The 14,620-nt window shown below is 41.9% G+C and overlaps 1 protein-coding gene across 4 annotated transcripts in view; it reads right to left on the minus strand.

Moving 5' to 3' along the window:
• Positions 1-14,097, minus strand: part of OSBPL3 (oxysterol binding protein like 3) — an 82,820-nt gene extending 68,723 nt beyond the window's left edge. For all 4 annotated transcript variants that reach the window (XM_054273984.1, XM_054273982.1, XM_054273983.1 and 1 more), the window contains exon 1: positions 13,917-14,097. The gene's annotated coding sequence lies outside the window, so the exon portion shown is untranslated. The remainder of the gene's footprint in view (positions 1-13,916) is intronic.
• Between the last annotated feature and the right edge of the window lie 523 nt (positions 14,098-14,620).

Consider the following 14,620-nt stretch of genomic DNA (forward strand, 5'->3'; position numbering starts at 1 on the left):
TTCAGGTCAGGACAATTGCGGCCTAAATATTCACAAAATTGTCATGAAAGCATTAATTCAAAAGCAATTATGTTAAAACAAGAAGACCCATCAGAGTAAATATATGACATCCACCAGAATAAATAAATACCATCCTGCAGAAGCTTCAACCTAATCACAGTAAGTTTATTCAGAGACATTTTCTTGAACAAAAAAAAAAAAAAAAAAAAAAAAATCAAAAAAAAAATATCAAACAGATGTGACCAGTCCAGATGTCGACAAATTCCGGAATCTATTTATTTACCAGATGTTTTCCTCTGCATCTGATGACCTGCAAGTTTGCCTTAGCTGTAGCAATAGCAATAAACCTGGGCAACAGCCACTACTGTACTTGTGACTGAAAGAAAATGACATATAATAATTTTCAGTTAATTATTTATACTCACTTAAATGCAACATGAGGTACTTTTTATGTTTATAAAATATAAAAAAGTCACATTTAAGTGAACAGTTTCACATAGATTGGCTTTCCCCTCCTCTCTTGCTCTTTGTGTATTTCCCTGCTGATTCAAAGCTATATTCTATCTGGGTGTACAAGGTTACTTAAGGAGGGGGGACAGACTCTAGAGATTATTTATATGGCAGGACTTCAAACAATTGATCCAGCTGTATCTCAAGTGACTTGATAAAAAGGCATTAAAATAATGAGCAGAGAGAAAGATGGGTGAAACATGACAGTATTTCAGAGTCACTCAGCAGGACTCTCCTGCTCAAGGACTCTCAGTTATGACACAAGGACACTGACCATGAAGGTGACACACCCAGGGAGGGAATTACAGATGAAAGTGAGAAGTGAGAGTCGTTGGGCACCCACACAACCTCACATCCAACCTCAAGGCACAAGTAAAGGAAAATGAGAATGTGACCAAGAAGGACTCTTATCTCTGATGGCTTGATAAAGGGCTGAAAGTCCTAGCACAGATTAGAACAGGGATCAGGCAGACAAGCAGTCTGCCCGGGTAAACAGGCATGGCAAGATAAAACATTCTAAAGCATTTGTGTAGTTACAAAAAAAGAGGCCTCCTCTACAAAACTAATGCACCTGAATTAAATACAAGATTAAATATCATAGGGACAACAGCATCTTAGTGGCTAAAACATAATGAAATGTACATGCTATTCAAAAAAAGCCCACAGAGGCAGGGGGTGTTCAAATATACACCACTTAATATTGTGATAGATTAAAAAAAAAACAAAAACACCCCAAACACACCATTGCAAGAGAACTTACAGAATACAACTGCGTAAAAAAAAAAAAAAACCAAAAAAACCCCCACCAAACCAAAACCAAGCACACTTAAAAAGGACAGCCTTGCTCAGAGTCTGCAGTAGATTCAAAGAAACCAGCATTGCTACAGACTTTATTTTATTAGAATGAAAAATATCCCAGTGAGTTGGTCATTAGAAGAGATTAACTTATGACTCACATGAAGTTTAAAGTAGTCATGTAGATTGAGGAGTTCAGACTCTCTAAACTGAAAATTCTGAGTTGCTGCTTCATTAAATGTGCATAAACAAATCTGGAAACGCCTCATGGGATGCAGCATGCAGAACATAACTTGGAAGATGAAATAGCCCCAACTAGATAAGCACTTCACCACAGCTCCCAAAAGGCAGAGAACAAGTTGATTAAAGAAGTTGCACTTCAGATGTTAAAGTACAGGAATAAAGTTACAGCTTAAAAACATTTTCATTTAAAAGATATTAGAAACTAAATTCTTCAATACCTCATAGAAATTATGTGAAGTAGTAACCTGGAAGTGAAAATTTCTTAGTAAAGAAATAAATATAGGATGTCTACTATGAAACAGACCTGGAAACTACAAAAACCAGCATGAAATTAAAAGTAAGATCTTCTTGAGCATGTGTGAAGAAAAACAGTTGAAACCACTGCAGATTTCTGAAAAAAAAAAAAAAAAAGGCAGATTGTGCATAGAGTTGCAAATAAAACTTTGATATATTCTCAAGCTTTTGTGTCTACTTTACATTGAGCCAATGAAATAATTTAAAACCTACAATCTGTATTTCTAAAGCACACAAAAAAAAACCACAGTTGGAGATGATGGCACGAGAATAAACAGAATACCTGTCTTTAGAGTTGAAACAGAGAGGAGAAAAGTAAAAAGGCATCAGCCCTACTACAATCAGTACCATGCAGTCCATAGTAACAGAGTAACTTTTTACAAACAGTTAAAAACAAACAGGAGAAATCTTAGATCACATCCGGACTTGACAATAGCTGAATCTAAAAAAGTTAGTAAGGATCTTATTTGGTAGAACAATTGCAAAGTGACTGACTGGCCACAGACAATAAAAAATTATCAGGCTGGACATGGATCACCAGAAGAAGTTGCCAAGAATTGTCTGGGAGCTAGTTTTATTTAAAAAGGGAATTGAGGTGTCTACCAAAAGTTGCTGCTGACAAAAGGCACAGAGGCACATCTGATGCACTGAACAACTAGGACACCAGGTGAGAGGAGCCACATGAACACAAGCAGTGACAGGGAATGCAGTTTATCAGCCCTGGAGGCAAGGTCAGTGTGAAAAATGCGTATTTTATGATTGGCTTTTCGCAAATATTAAAATGAATATTAAATGTGTTGCGTTAGAAAGTAATGCTGTATTAATTCTCTTAAGTAGTGTGGTAAATATAGTTTTAGGTTATAACAAAATGTTAAAATAGAAACTATGCTATGTAGGATGCATTTTTTTTCCTAAAGCAAGACTCACACTGAGATAGCAGCCACAGGACACCTAAATCTTTCAGAGAAAGAGAATTTATTGCTCCCTTATCAGGAGAAACGAACTTCTTCCAGACTCACACAGCCAGGACGACGCCGTCAGGATTAAGAGGAAGAAGCTGACACTGACCAGACAGAATCCTGTGTTTGAATGGAATTTATGCATCATCTATGAGATGTATGAATATGCAACAGGCTGTTGTTTTTAAGGGTTAATCCTCTGTTAACAGGTGTCCTTTTTCAGGCTTATGCTACCCAAAAAAATGTACCCAGACTTCCGTAACTCTTTGTTTCTGTTGTCTCATATTGTCCCAATTCAAATTGTCCAAATTATTATTACTCTAATCGTATTACTATTTTTATAACCATTTTATTACTATTAAAATTTTAAAATTTTAAAAACAAGTGATTGGCGTTTTTCACAGTCAGGGTCCAAGGAGTAAGCCAAGCACAAGTTCTGCTGAGACTCTGGGAAGTGACCAAGGAGAGGAAGGCACTCACATGCATGGAATACGTGTCTGATCAACACTACCAAATTAATGAAGGTATGAAAAGAGAAAAGAGCTACCCATTACATAAATCAAGGCATTTCCTTCAGAGCTGTGTAGGGAAACATCAAAAAAAGACACTGCCAGTACCTAATCTGGTCAGAAGATTTAAAAATAGCACCTAAGACAGAGGTGAGATATATGTAAGTTTATGCAAGGAAGATTGACAGCATAATATTGTTCTGAAATGAGTACCATAAGCATACCTAATCAGCCATATCACAAGATTGCCTGCATCTCTTCAAATCTAAATGCAAGTCTCCTTCACTGTCTGGGAAAAAGAGAGTCACCCCTACACAAACAGAGAGAAAACCACTTTACAAAGGGTGGAAATGCTCCTATAAATACCGAGAGAAAATACCAGTTTTATCCAACTGGGCATACAAGCTGGTTGTGAGTACTTTTAGCCAGAATCCTGGAATGAAGCTTTAGTCCCAACACATAAGCTTTGAAATAATTTGTTAATGAGACAAGCTTTGACTACTTTAAGATGATGCTTGGGAACTTTGCAAAAGGGAATATACAAATGCATTGACTGCAACAAATACTAAACATAAGAATCCAGGAACTCTCTTCCAGGTGTATTATGTGCCAGTACAGCCAGCTTCAGCAAGGAAGTCTTTATATATCACTTGCCAATGTTATTATCGCTGATTTAATCTGGGCTGAAAACTGGCCTTGCCTTAATACTCTTAGGTTTCCATTAATAAAAAGAAATTACTTCATCTTTACTCACTTACATGTATTTCTTCTGTGCAAAGTTTTTGTGTGTCTTTATGGGTATTTTTTAAGGAATATAATTTTTTTAAGTGGTAGATAACAGAAATGGTATGTTTTAGAATCTATGTTTAGGTTTTATAATCTGTGTTTAGACTACCAGTAATAGGTGGCTTCAATGACATAAATTCTGACAATGAAAGTTATGCATATTTTCTTCTTGATTTGATGTCAATGCTTTGCATGTCCTTGCCTTTCCAAAGACAGCCACACTCCCCAGACACAGAGAAACAAGCACTTCAGAATCTCAATGCAAGGAGGAAGTGGGAGATTATAGAATAATTCCCTTCTTCAAAGTCAATCCCAGCACAAATCTAACCCATCTATGCCTTGCAATTTTTTTGCACTCCTCCCACATTTCACAAAGCATTTTTGCATGCAAATGTGTCAGTGGCATTCAAAGACTGGGCAAAACAGCTTCATAAGATGACTTGGCTGTGTTTACTCAAAACACCCTCATAATTTTCAAGGGCCAAAAAAACCCACAAGGAAATAAAAAAGAAGTTGGTAAATCAGAATCAAAAGAGAAGAATTTAAGTTTTGGACATTAATATTTAAGAAAAAATAGAAAATCCTGTTTCCCTGCCCTTCATCCCTACTTCCATTACTGAGTACCACTGTTCCTCTCAGTTTTAAGTGCATTATGCTGGGCTAATATAAGACATGATTTTATCAATAAATTACTGTACAACAAATGCACAGCCTGTACCATCTCTCTTCTTAAGTAAGCCATCACAAGGCAGATCAAGAAGCAATGCACTTGCAGAGTGTTGAGTAATGATATTAAGAAAGAAAATCCCTGAAGAATTCTGGTTCTGCAAGATGTGAGTGCTGGGAGACAGGCCGTGGTGAGAAAGGCATTGCATCTTTCTAATGGTCAAGAGACAAACTGTTTTTCTTTTTAGCTTAGAACACAAAATTCACTTAACAGCAAGCAAAGATGATTCTTTTGTAGAAGGGCTCTGGAGACTGAACTGCAAGTTAAATCTGAGCAAACAACTCTCATCCTGCACTGAACAGAAGGGTGTGTTTATGCTAACCATACATTCTAGTCATATTAAAGTAAATAATGCAAACTCACTTGACAAGGAGTGTTAGGTAGTTCCATGTGACCTGCCATGTCTGGAATGCCAGGACTGAAATGGCATCCACACTTAGGAAAACACCAATATTTTCAAATGCTGAGATGTGCCCCAAAAGCAAGATTCCCAAGCCTCTTCAAAAAGGAAGCTGTTATCTCCCAAAGTGAGAACAGTCACTTGGTGTCACTGAGGTACAGCCACTGTTCCAGCACCAAATTACTATGAGATTAAGAAATCCACTTTAAAAACAGAGGTGGCTGATACTACAACCAGAAATAAATGGGAAGTTGCATTTTCCCTACTCAGCTTATCAATGTAATCAACTAGGACTAAAAGCAGATTATTAAAACTTTTCTGGTGAAAACAATTACTTGCATGCATTTAAAAATACTCAAAGGTGTCCCATTACTTGAAACCTGATCTTTTAAAATGTAATATTATCTGTAAGGGATCTTCAGTACACCAACAATTGCACACACGTGACATGGCACAAGAAAGTGATATTGTGCACTTAAGTGTTCTGGCAATAAAGGAAAAAAAATTTATAAACCACACTTATAAAATATGCCCTTTTGTCAAAGCCTGACATTACTTCCTTTTTCTTCTTTCAAAAACAAGCGAACAAACAGCAAGTGTCATCTGTGAAAGTGCTATCCTGGCAATAGCTCTGCTGTTGATTTTCAAGTGCAAGCATTGATCCTGCTGAACTTCAAGTAGTAAAGTACAATATAGTATTACACACAGGAAAATAAGCTGTAAAATTGTGTCCATGTGTGGAGAGAAGGCTATGATTCAGCCATCCTGTGGAAAATTCTAATCTCTTATCTCTGAATCTGAAGTTCCATATTTATTCAGTGAGTGAAAAAACATGATTTCAGCAAAGCATTTGTATTCTTGTTCTAAGAAATAGGATGTTAGAAAAGCTTGTTTCAACAAAACAATCTGGCTATCAGCTAAAAGGCAAGAACTTACTTTATCCACAGTAGCACTTCCCTCCCCCAGCAAGTTCTCCTTCCTCAACAATTTGACACTCTCTAAGCACTGGGAGATATTTAATAGGTGAACCTTAGTTTTATAAGGTTTACAAAGTTATAATTATGAGTGCTTCTGGTTTAATGTCTTACAGTTGAAATTGGTGGATTTGAAAGAGAGCAAGAAATCTGCAAGTGAACTCACTGATATACCTTGGTTTTTTTTTTTCTTTTTAAACAACAGGAAAGAATGAATCTGTTTTATACTTCCTGAATTTCAGCAGCTGTGGCAGTAGCGTAAGAACTATGAATTGTTAACTTCCTACTTAGGTCACTCAGTAAAACAATATCAGTGCCATTCAGTTAAGGAAGACAAGAATCAATCATAATACTTTGACTCGATATTTTTGGCACAGAAATTTTCCTGGAATCTAAACCCAGCTGGCTGCTTTCTCAGCCTAGAAGTGGTACAGATACCACAACTGTAGGCAAATGAGGGTCCATGACACATCTTTGTTGTCCATCATTCTATTCACTAAATAGTACTTGTTGACACTAGTAAGAGCACATCTACTGAATTCACGTATTAAAAAGAAGCATCTTTCTTGCCAAGACATGACAAAATCCTGCAGACCAACACATAAACTCTTTTCCTTCCATTGTTTGACCTTAACCAGAAAGCAAACAAGAAATATTAACTCTTCTTTCCTAACAGGGTTGTTAGAGTTCCATAACAAGGCAAGATCTAGCAGAGATTCTCCTCTCTTCATATACAAATGCTGTTACTTGACTTCAGTATCAAGCCAACTAGAAAACCCCAGTAGCTCTAGCTCTTTTTAAAACTCAAATTGTCTCAGACAGATATTACCAATCCTCCACAGGAAGCCTACTCCAACAATGGATGCACCCTGCTGTACAAGAGATGACCTGTACCCCAACCACAAGGCTGCTTATTGACTTTAAGGCACAGCCAAACTGGAAAAAAAGACCAAGACCCTGGCTGGCTTTTAAAAATTAACTTGTTTGTCTAAGATTTTGAAAAGCAGAATTGAACCACACTGAGCTTCAAAATACCCTAGCAAAATTATCACAGAATGGTTCAAGGTGGAAGAGAACCCCTCAGTTGGAGGGCATCTGGTCCAATCCCCCCACCCTCAAGCAGAATCACCTGAAATGGGTTATCCAGGATCACATCCAGAAAACTTTTGAGCATCTCCAAGGAGGGAGACTCCATCTTCTCTGGGTAAGCTGTGCCAGTGCTCACTCACCCTCCCAGTGAAGGAAAAACTTCCTGATGTTCATATGGAACCTCCCCTGTTTCAATGCCCACTGTCTCTGGTCCTCTCACATATCTTAAGAAGTGACAAAGCTGTTATCAGGATGTTATCTTTTAAGGAAACTGAACACGGCTGTTCTGAATGATTCAGCTAACCCTACTTAACAGTAACAGCAACTAAGATGGAGTTCTGACAAGCTCCCAGGGTAGACCACAGAGTCCTGTTAATTACTCTCATTAGCAAAATAAAAAGTTAGGGAGAAGCCTTCTTTTTAGGCATAGTCTTAACACCTTTTCTTTTTTATTATTTTTTATTCCAATATTGCTTATTTAATAAGCAAATACCTTCAATCTTTCAGCAAAGATGTCAGCTCCAAAGAGCCTGATGCATTCTAGGTGGCCTACCTTCTTTGGAGGTGATGAATCATTGCTAAAACGATGGACCTGCTAGCTAAATGGCTGCACAGACACAGATACATGCAATTAAGGGGGAAAACCCCACACAGCTACCAAACTGGGAAAGGCATCTCTCAGCAAGTGCCAGCCTGCCTTCCTCTGGCAAGCAGCAAGGCATCAGGGAGTGAACCTGAGAGAGCCACCTCAAACTCCTAACCACAGCCATCTGCAACCAGCAGAAACTCAGCAGCCACTTCCTTTGGGGCTCACTTCATCTGCCCCCAAACACACAGAGCATAATCACTTGCCTGTCTTCAGGACTGCTGTTGCTGCTGATGATTTACACGTTGTTCTTTAAAATCAGTCAAGCACTACCACAGAAGATTACCAGACACTTGCTGTTTCCTTTTTTGAGGTATACGAGACTGCCAGTGACTGAATCACGTTCATAGTGAAACTTCCTCCCTTCCTCCCATCACAAATTGCACCTGAATTCAGATTTTATGCTGTCAAAGCTTTGTAGGGCATCTCAGCACTCATATTTGTCACAAGCAAGAAATATTGAAAAATGATAGAATCATTCACCCTCCTTCAGAATACTGTATTTTATCAGACTATTAAACAAACTTCTTTTCTGGCAGCACAGTTACAGTTAAAGTAGTCTCAGCTGCCAGTATGAGCAGGATGCATTCCACATCATATTCAGGGCAGCTGCCAGGGTTATGCCTCACAGCCTGAGGTAGCACCAGAACCTTTTTGACAGACACATTTAGCAAGACTGGTCTCAAAGTCGTACGTTGTCACTGCAGACAGGACGGAAAAAGTCCTGTTAAAATAAGAATTGTATATTTCACTTCAGCAACTGTGAGCATGAAGTAACTCCATCCCTCCTCAAGGCTATTTTTCTAGGCACACTGACAAAGCAATTATCTTGGAGAAGAGGGAGAGGTTGCAACAAAATGTTTTTAACATGTGTGACTGGCAAGATGGAAGAAAGTAGTACCAGAGACCTACATCCTGCCCTGCTCACATGAAAACTTGAAGGGCAGGACGTGACCTTCTGTAACAAGCAGAATTAACAGTGACACAGATGGGCTTGTGCACTGAGAAGGATAAAGTCTCCAGCACACATGGTTCTTTCCCTGATTGCCAGGCTGTTCAGAAATTGTCTCTCCAGGGGTCTCAGCTACTCTCTGGGCAGAGTGTACATGGGAGGCAAATGGAGTATATCCACACAGCTGCTCCTTAGCAGAACCATGAACACCAGGAGCTTCATTCATTTTCACCAACAGCTCTATGAAAGTGGAACAGACTAAAATTGGAGCAGTAAAAAAGTGTACTTTATGACTAGGAAAAGCCTCCAGAATGGCAAGAGTAAGTGGCACCAGATAAGAGAGAAGAGACCTAAAAGTGACCTAAGTGACTGGCACAAGAGATAGGAGATTACAGTGTGATAACAGACTCTGCAGTATCATCATTAGCAATAATAAAAAAAATGGCTGCAACTAAGATGGGAGAAAAGTATGACTACATTCAGTAAGGGAAATAGTTCAGATTTTTACCCTGAAAACATTCATCAGAAGATACACAGAATAGCCAGAAAGCCCAATACTTTTTTTCCCCCTAATGATAATAGAAAGTCACTACTGAAATTCAATAGATACCACTACAGTAAACACAGAAACACAAATAAGGATGAGTTTCTCACCTTTACTGCTTTGTCTTGTTACCGTCTTTTACATGCAACTGCTGCATGACAGCTGTAGCACCACATACTACCATGGTTTTGCTGTGATTTTTTTCAGGATTAAGTTCAACTAGCATAGAGGCAGAATATGAAGATTCTGAGTTGAAGATTCAATTAAAAAGTTGCTAATATGTAAGGATGAATCAAAAGAAAAATGTCATTAATTCTCAGCCTATGCATTACATCGGAAAGCAGAGGGAGGGGAGATTTGTTTGCACACTCCTGTTAATATAATTGCCAAAGAAAATGTTCAGAAGGAAATAATTAAGTGTTGACATGGCAGCAGCTGTGTTTGCCAAACTAAATATGATTCATGTATCAAACCCCCACAACTTAAAGACTAGAAAGGAAATGTTTGGTTCAGGTACTTGTAGTTTAACAACTGGACTTTAAAATGTCAAATCTAAAACCACAGATATATACACACAACTCATGGCTGCACAAGGAATGCAGAGCTTGTCTAGTACGCTTTTTAATGACTTCAAAGGACAAGTTCTCACATTCAGTCTAAGCAGTTACAATATTGACAAACAACAGAGACACATAAGACATCCTATCTGCAGCCTTTCTGCTGTGACTTACCAGATGCTATTAGACAGCCACTATCTTTTTGTCAGGATGTCTGTCTCACAGCCAGATGTACAATTATTTAGTTTAGAGATATCTCTAAGAGCTAGATGCACATAGCAGCTCTCAGTGTACTCTCTAAGCTTAGGGCTTAGATGTCAGTGAAAGTCAGTTCTCTCTATTTGTTCCTCCTGTTGAACATGACAGGGATTCCTGTCAAGTCTTGCTTATCAGTACGTATTTTCCACAATTCAAGGGGCATGTCTAGAATGGCCTGCATTCAAAGACTGAGAATCATTAGCAAATAGCAAACAGACATTGCAAAACCTGCTCAGCACCTGCCAGATTGAAAGCAGCTCAACTCTGTTTCTTGACTTTCGTGGTTAACATCATGGAGTGCCCAGACACTGCAATAGGATTAGGCCCTGCTGCGCTCAGTGCCTCACACCAACATGTGACTCGTACCCTAAGGAGCTTGCACTGAGTCAGGCACACCAGATAGGCAGGACAGCGGAGGCTGAGCTGCAATGGCCAAGTGCATTTCCCACTTTCAGCTAGCACTCCAAGAGTCCTCACTGCTTTTAGCAGCAAGGCAGGTACCAGACTTGCCATTGAATTTGTAATTTAGACAAAAACAAAACAAAACCAAACTCCCTGAACAAACAAACCCAGCAGCCACAACAGCTCTGACCATTTAAAAATTATCTTAGTTGCAACAGCTGAACACAGAAAATCAGAAAGAATTTGTTCAAGTTTGCCGTTTTCTTCCCCAGCTGAGGCAGTCCTCAACTTTATTTTTAAATGTTTCAAGTGACTTGCAACAACGTGCATGAGCTCCATGCTGACAGAGTTCCAAAACCCCAACGCTGTTCATTCATGTCATAACTTCATATATAATAGAATCTATTTCTGAGCATACACCCTATGTGAAAGCCACAAGCATCTTCAAGAACTCTGCACGAGTAACAAGCTAAAACAGATTTAAGGAAGGAGTTAGAGATATCCTGCCTCCCAGGGTCAGACCCAGAGCTGTGCTTTTCTTAGCTATCACGCCTGCAGCTTCACCTAGGCTATCATAGTCATTAGCATCAACACCCACATCACTCAACCTTGAAGGCAGACAGAAAACCTCCCTCTAAGGTAATTAGAAATTAACATGGAGGAGATACATTTTGTGTTAGTAGAATAAAGACACGTATCCACCCACAACAGGACAGAATGTTACAATACCCAAAACCTCCTTGTCCTTCAGATAAATGACAATCTTAAGGAATCAAATATGCATTTCAAGGCACAGTATTAAAGCACGTTGCACAAGCGACAGCTGCAGGAGCCCAAAAACAGTGTCTGCCCCCCAAAGTATAATGTTTGAACATAATCACTAATGCAGAAGACAGACATGCAAATCCAGCATCTCAAAGAGCAGAGCAGGGTAAATTTGGAAACATATTAGTCCCGGTCCAGAGAGTTGTTTGTCAGATCTCAGTGTATCTGCATCCTATTATCTGAAACTTGATACAGAAAAAAAGCAATTAGATTCTCCTAGAAGTTTCTTTGCTACCTTAGTAGCAATGCATCACAGTATCTATACCACAGCCTTTTACCAGCAAGACTTTGCTAATTCGGTAGGTCAAATCTTACCTGCACTAAAGTAGATTAAATTTAATGAGATCAAAATATGCTGACACAGATAGTACACTGCTTCTGACATAGAAAAGTGCCCCATGCATGGTAACACACTCATTCTGCTGCCTCGTTCATCACTGCATGGTTTTGAAATGCACTTTGCAGAAAATCCAATTTAAATCTAAAACATATTAGTACTTTAGATATTAATTAACTTTTCTATAGAAAAGTTTTCTCATTTGGTAGCTAAAAGCATCATTTGTAGAAACTGAAAACTCAGCTTTACAGTTAGAAACCATAAGGTCCGGGAAACGCCATGCTTGACTCTATTTTCTCCTCAGTATGTAACAAGATCTAGAGAATGCAACAAACGCGAGAATTAAGCTGACACGCATCTGTTTATAATAGATGTGGTTTGAACAAGACCCAGTTCTTTACAACAATGTACACATATCTACTTAAAAACCCAAATAAGGTTTTGTATAAAATACAGCATACTTACATTTGCAACAGTGAATGAGCTAGCCACACACAGAGTGTTGCAACAGGCAGACTCCAGCAGAGCCTTACCATCATTTCCTGTCCTTGGTGAACACACCAATAATTTCAGCACAACCACAACTCTTCGGTGCACACACAAAGAACATCTCCAACACCTAAAAGTCCCCTCCCACCTTTCCTGCATGCAAACTCCGATACCATACAAAATCATAAAAGAGATGACATAAGTGGGCCTAATGCAATGTGTGGGGAAGGCAGTATAAGAGGAAAGAGAAAGAGAATTAAGACTTGTGAATGCTGTTGCTTTGAAAATGGACAGGAGCCAGGACAGGACAGGACAATGGGAAACTACTTAATCTATTAATCTGTTAACTAGTTTGAATATATCGGGAGTGCAGACTGGGGAGCATTATTTAAAGCTATATTTTAAAAACCATTTTAAACAATAAAAAAAACAAAGCTCATGGAAATTAAAGTTGTTGCTACCCAGGGCTTTACAGAAAATGTCCATGAAAACACACACTTTAAATACCCAAACCGGACTTACAAGCTGTGTTGAAATTAAGTATAGTGAAACACTCTGAACTCTATGAGTGAAACACTCTGAACTCTATGATTAATTGATGAAAGTCAAGGCATGAAGCAACTGTTCCCTTTGTGCCTTCTCAAGAAAACAGAGAAAGAAAAACACGGTTACCATCATTAGCGGCCTAGGAGAAAAACATACGGCAGAAAATTACCTCACATTTATCAAATATCCATTTCCCTAGCTGTCCTAGATATCCTCCTAGTAAAAACGAAACAGGCTCAATGAAGAGTACTTCACTGTCACTGAGCTGTGAAGTACTGTACACCAAACAGTTTTCAAATAATGGAGTATATAGCAGCTCATATTGTCTAACTGGTCCTCAAATGGAAATTAAATCAACCTAGAAACAAGCTGAATTTAATTAACCTATTTAAGATAGAGACAAGAAATAGTAATAATAATGATAATAATGGTGGCTTTGTTTTCTTCTTTATTTTACATGAGCACAGAGAGCCACAGATTGAGCAGAGATCGATGGCTTTGCAAACACGCCCAAGATTTCTGAAGTTCCAGGGATTTTACAGCCAGCCGGCTGCCGGGCGATGTCCCGGAGCCGCAGCCGCGGGGAGAGCGGCTCCAGCCCATCCCCGGGGCAGCGGCTGCCCGGTGCGTCCCGGCTCACCGGGAATTCGCTCCGGCTGGTGCCGCATGGAGCGCCCCGGCAGAGACATGAACCCCTCAGCAGCACCTCCCGGAGCAGGGGAGGTGTCTAAGTTGGCTGTCGCTCGGAACAGCCTCGTGTGGCTGTGACGGCGCGGCCGGAGACCCGCGGGCGGCGGGAGGAGGCTGGCGGGATGAGCGCGGCACCGGCAGCAGCAGCCGCCGCCTGTCCGCCCGCCCGCCCGCGCCCCGGCCGGCAGCCGCGGGCGCCCTCGCTGCCAGCCGGGCGTGAAAGGCGCTTGCTGAGCGCCAAAGCGACACTTTTCCCGTGTGCCGAGTTCGCCGGCTGCCGGCCCGCCCCGTCCCGCGGAGCCCCGGCTCGCCCCGCAGCGTTCCTGCTGCGCCCCGCCAGCCCGTCCCGTCCCATCGCATCTCATCCCTACGGCGGACACCCACCTGAGCCCCACGCCTACGGCCCGCCGGGCGCCCCCGCCATGGCCCCCGGGCAGCGGCGCCCCGCAGGCAGGAGCGAGGAAGGAAGGAGCCCGGCAGGAGCGACAGCCAGCATACAGAGCCGGTCCGGCGGAGCGCTCGCTCGGCTGGCAGGGAACACCCACGAGCGGGACCGGCGGCGGGACCGCCGCGCTCGAGTGACGGCCGCGCCGGCCAACGGGAGGAGCCTGCGCTGCCCCCGCCCCGCCGCCGCCCGGGGCCGCTGCCGGTGCCGTGCCCGCCTTCCCGGGCGGCGGGGCGGGGGCAGGGGGTGTTTCCATGACGTCAGGGGCAGCGCCCGCGGACAGGTGGGGAGCGGAGCCGAGGGGACGCGGGGACGGGAGCCCCGGGGACAGGAGCCCCGGGGACAGGAGCCCCGGGCTAAGCCGCAGCTGAGCCCCCGAGCCCGCCCTAAGCGGCTGGGGCGGGGCAGGGCAGGCGCGGAGCTGATCCCGCAGCGACCCGAGGGAGCCTCGGCAGCGATGGCTCCCGGAGCCGCCGGGTCCCGAGGGAGCGCTCTCCGCGCCGCAGGGGCGAAGTGCGAGGCAGAGGGTTTGCCGGGGGATCGCCGCATCCACGGCAGCCTGCGGGCATCACTTCCCGCGCACGGCGAGCGCTTCCCGCGCCCCACCTCGCCATCCGCCTCGGGAAGGGCTCCTCTGTGGGAG

The sequence above is a fragment of the Melozone crissalis genome, unplaced genomic scaffold (assembly GCF_028551555.1).
Source record: "Melozone crissalis strain CALT ecotype California unplaced genomic scaffold, PUWL_Pcris_2 ptg000016l_1, whole genome shotgun sequence".
Taxonomy (NCBI): Eukaryota; Metazoa; Chordata; class Aves; order Passeriformes; family Passerellidae; genus Melozone; species Melozone crissalis.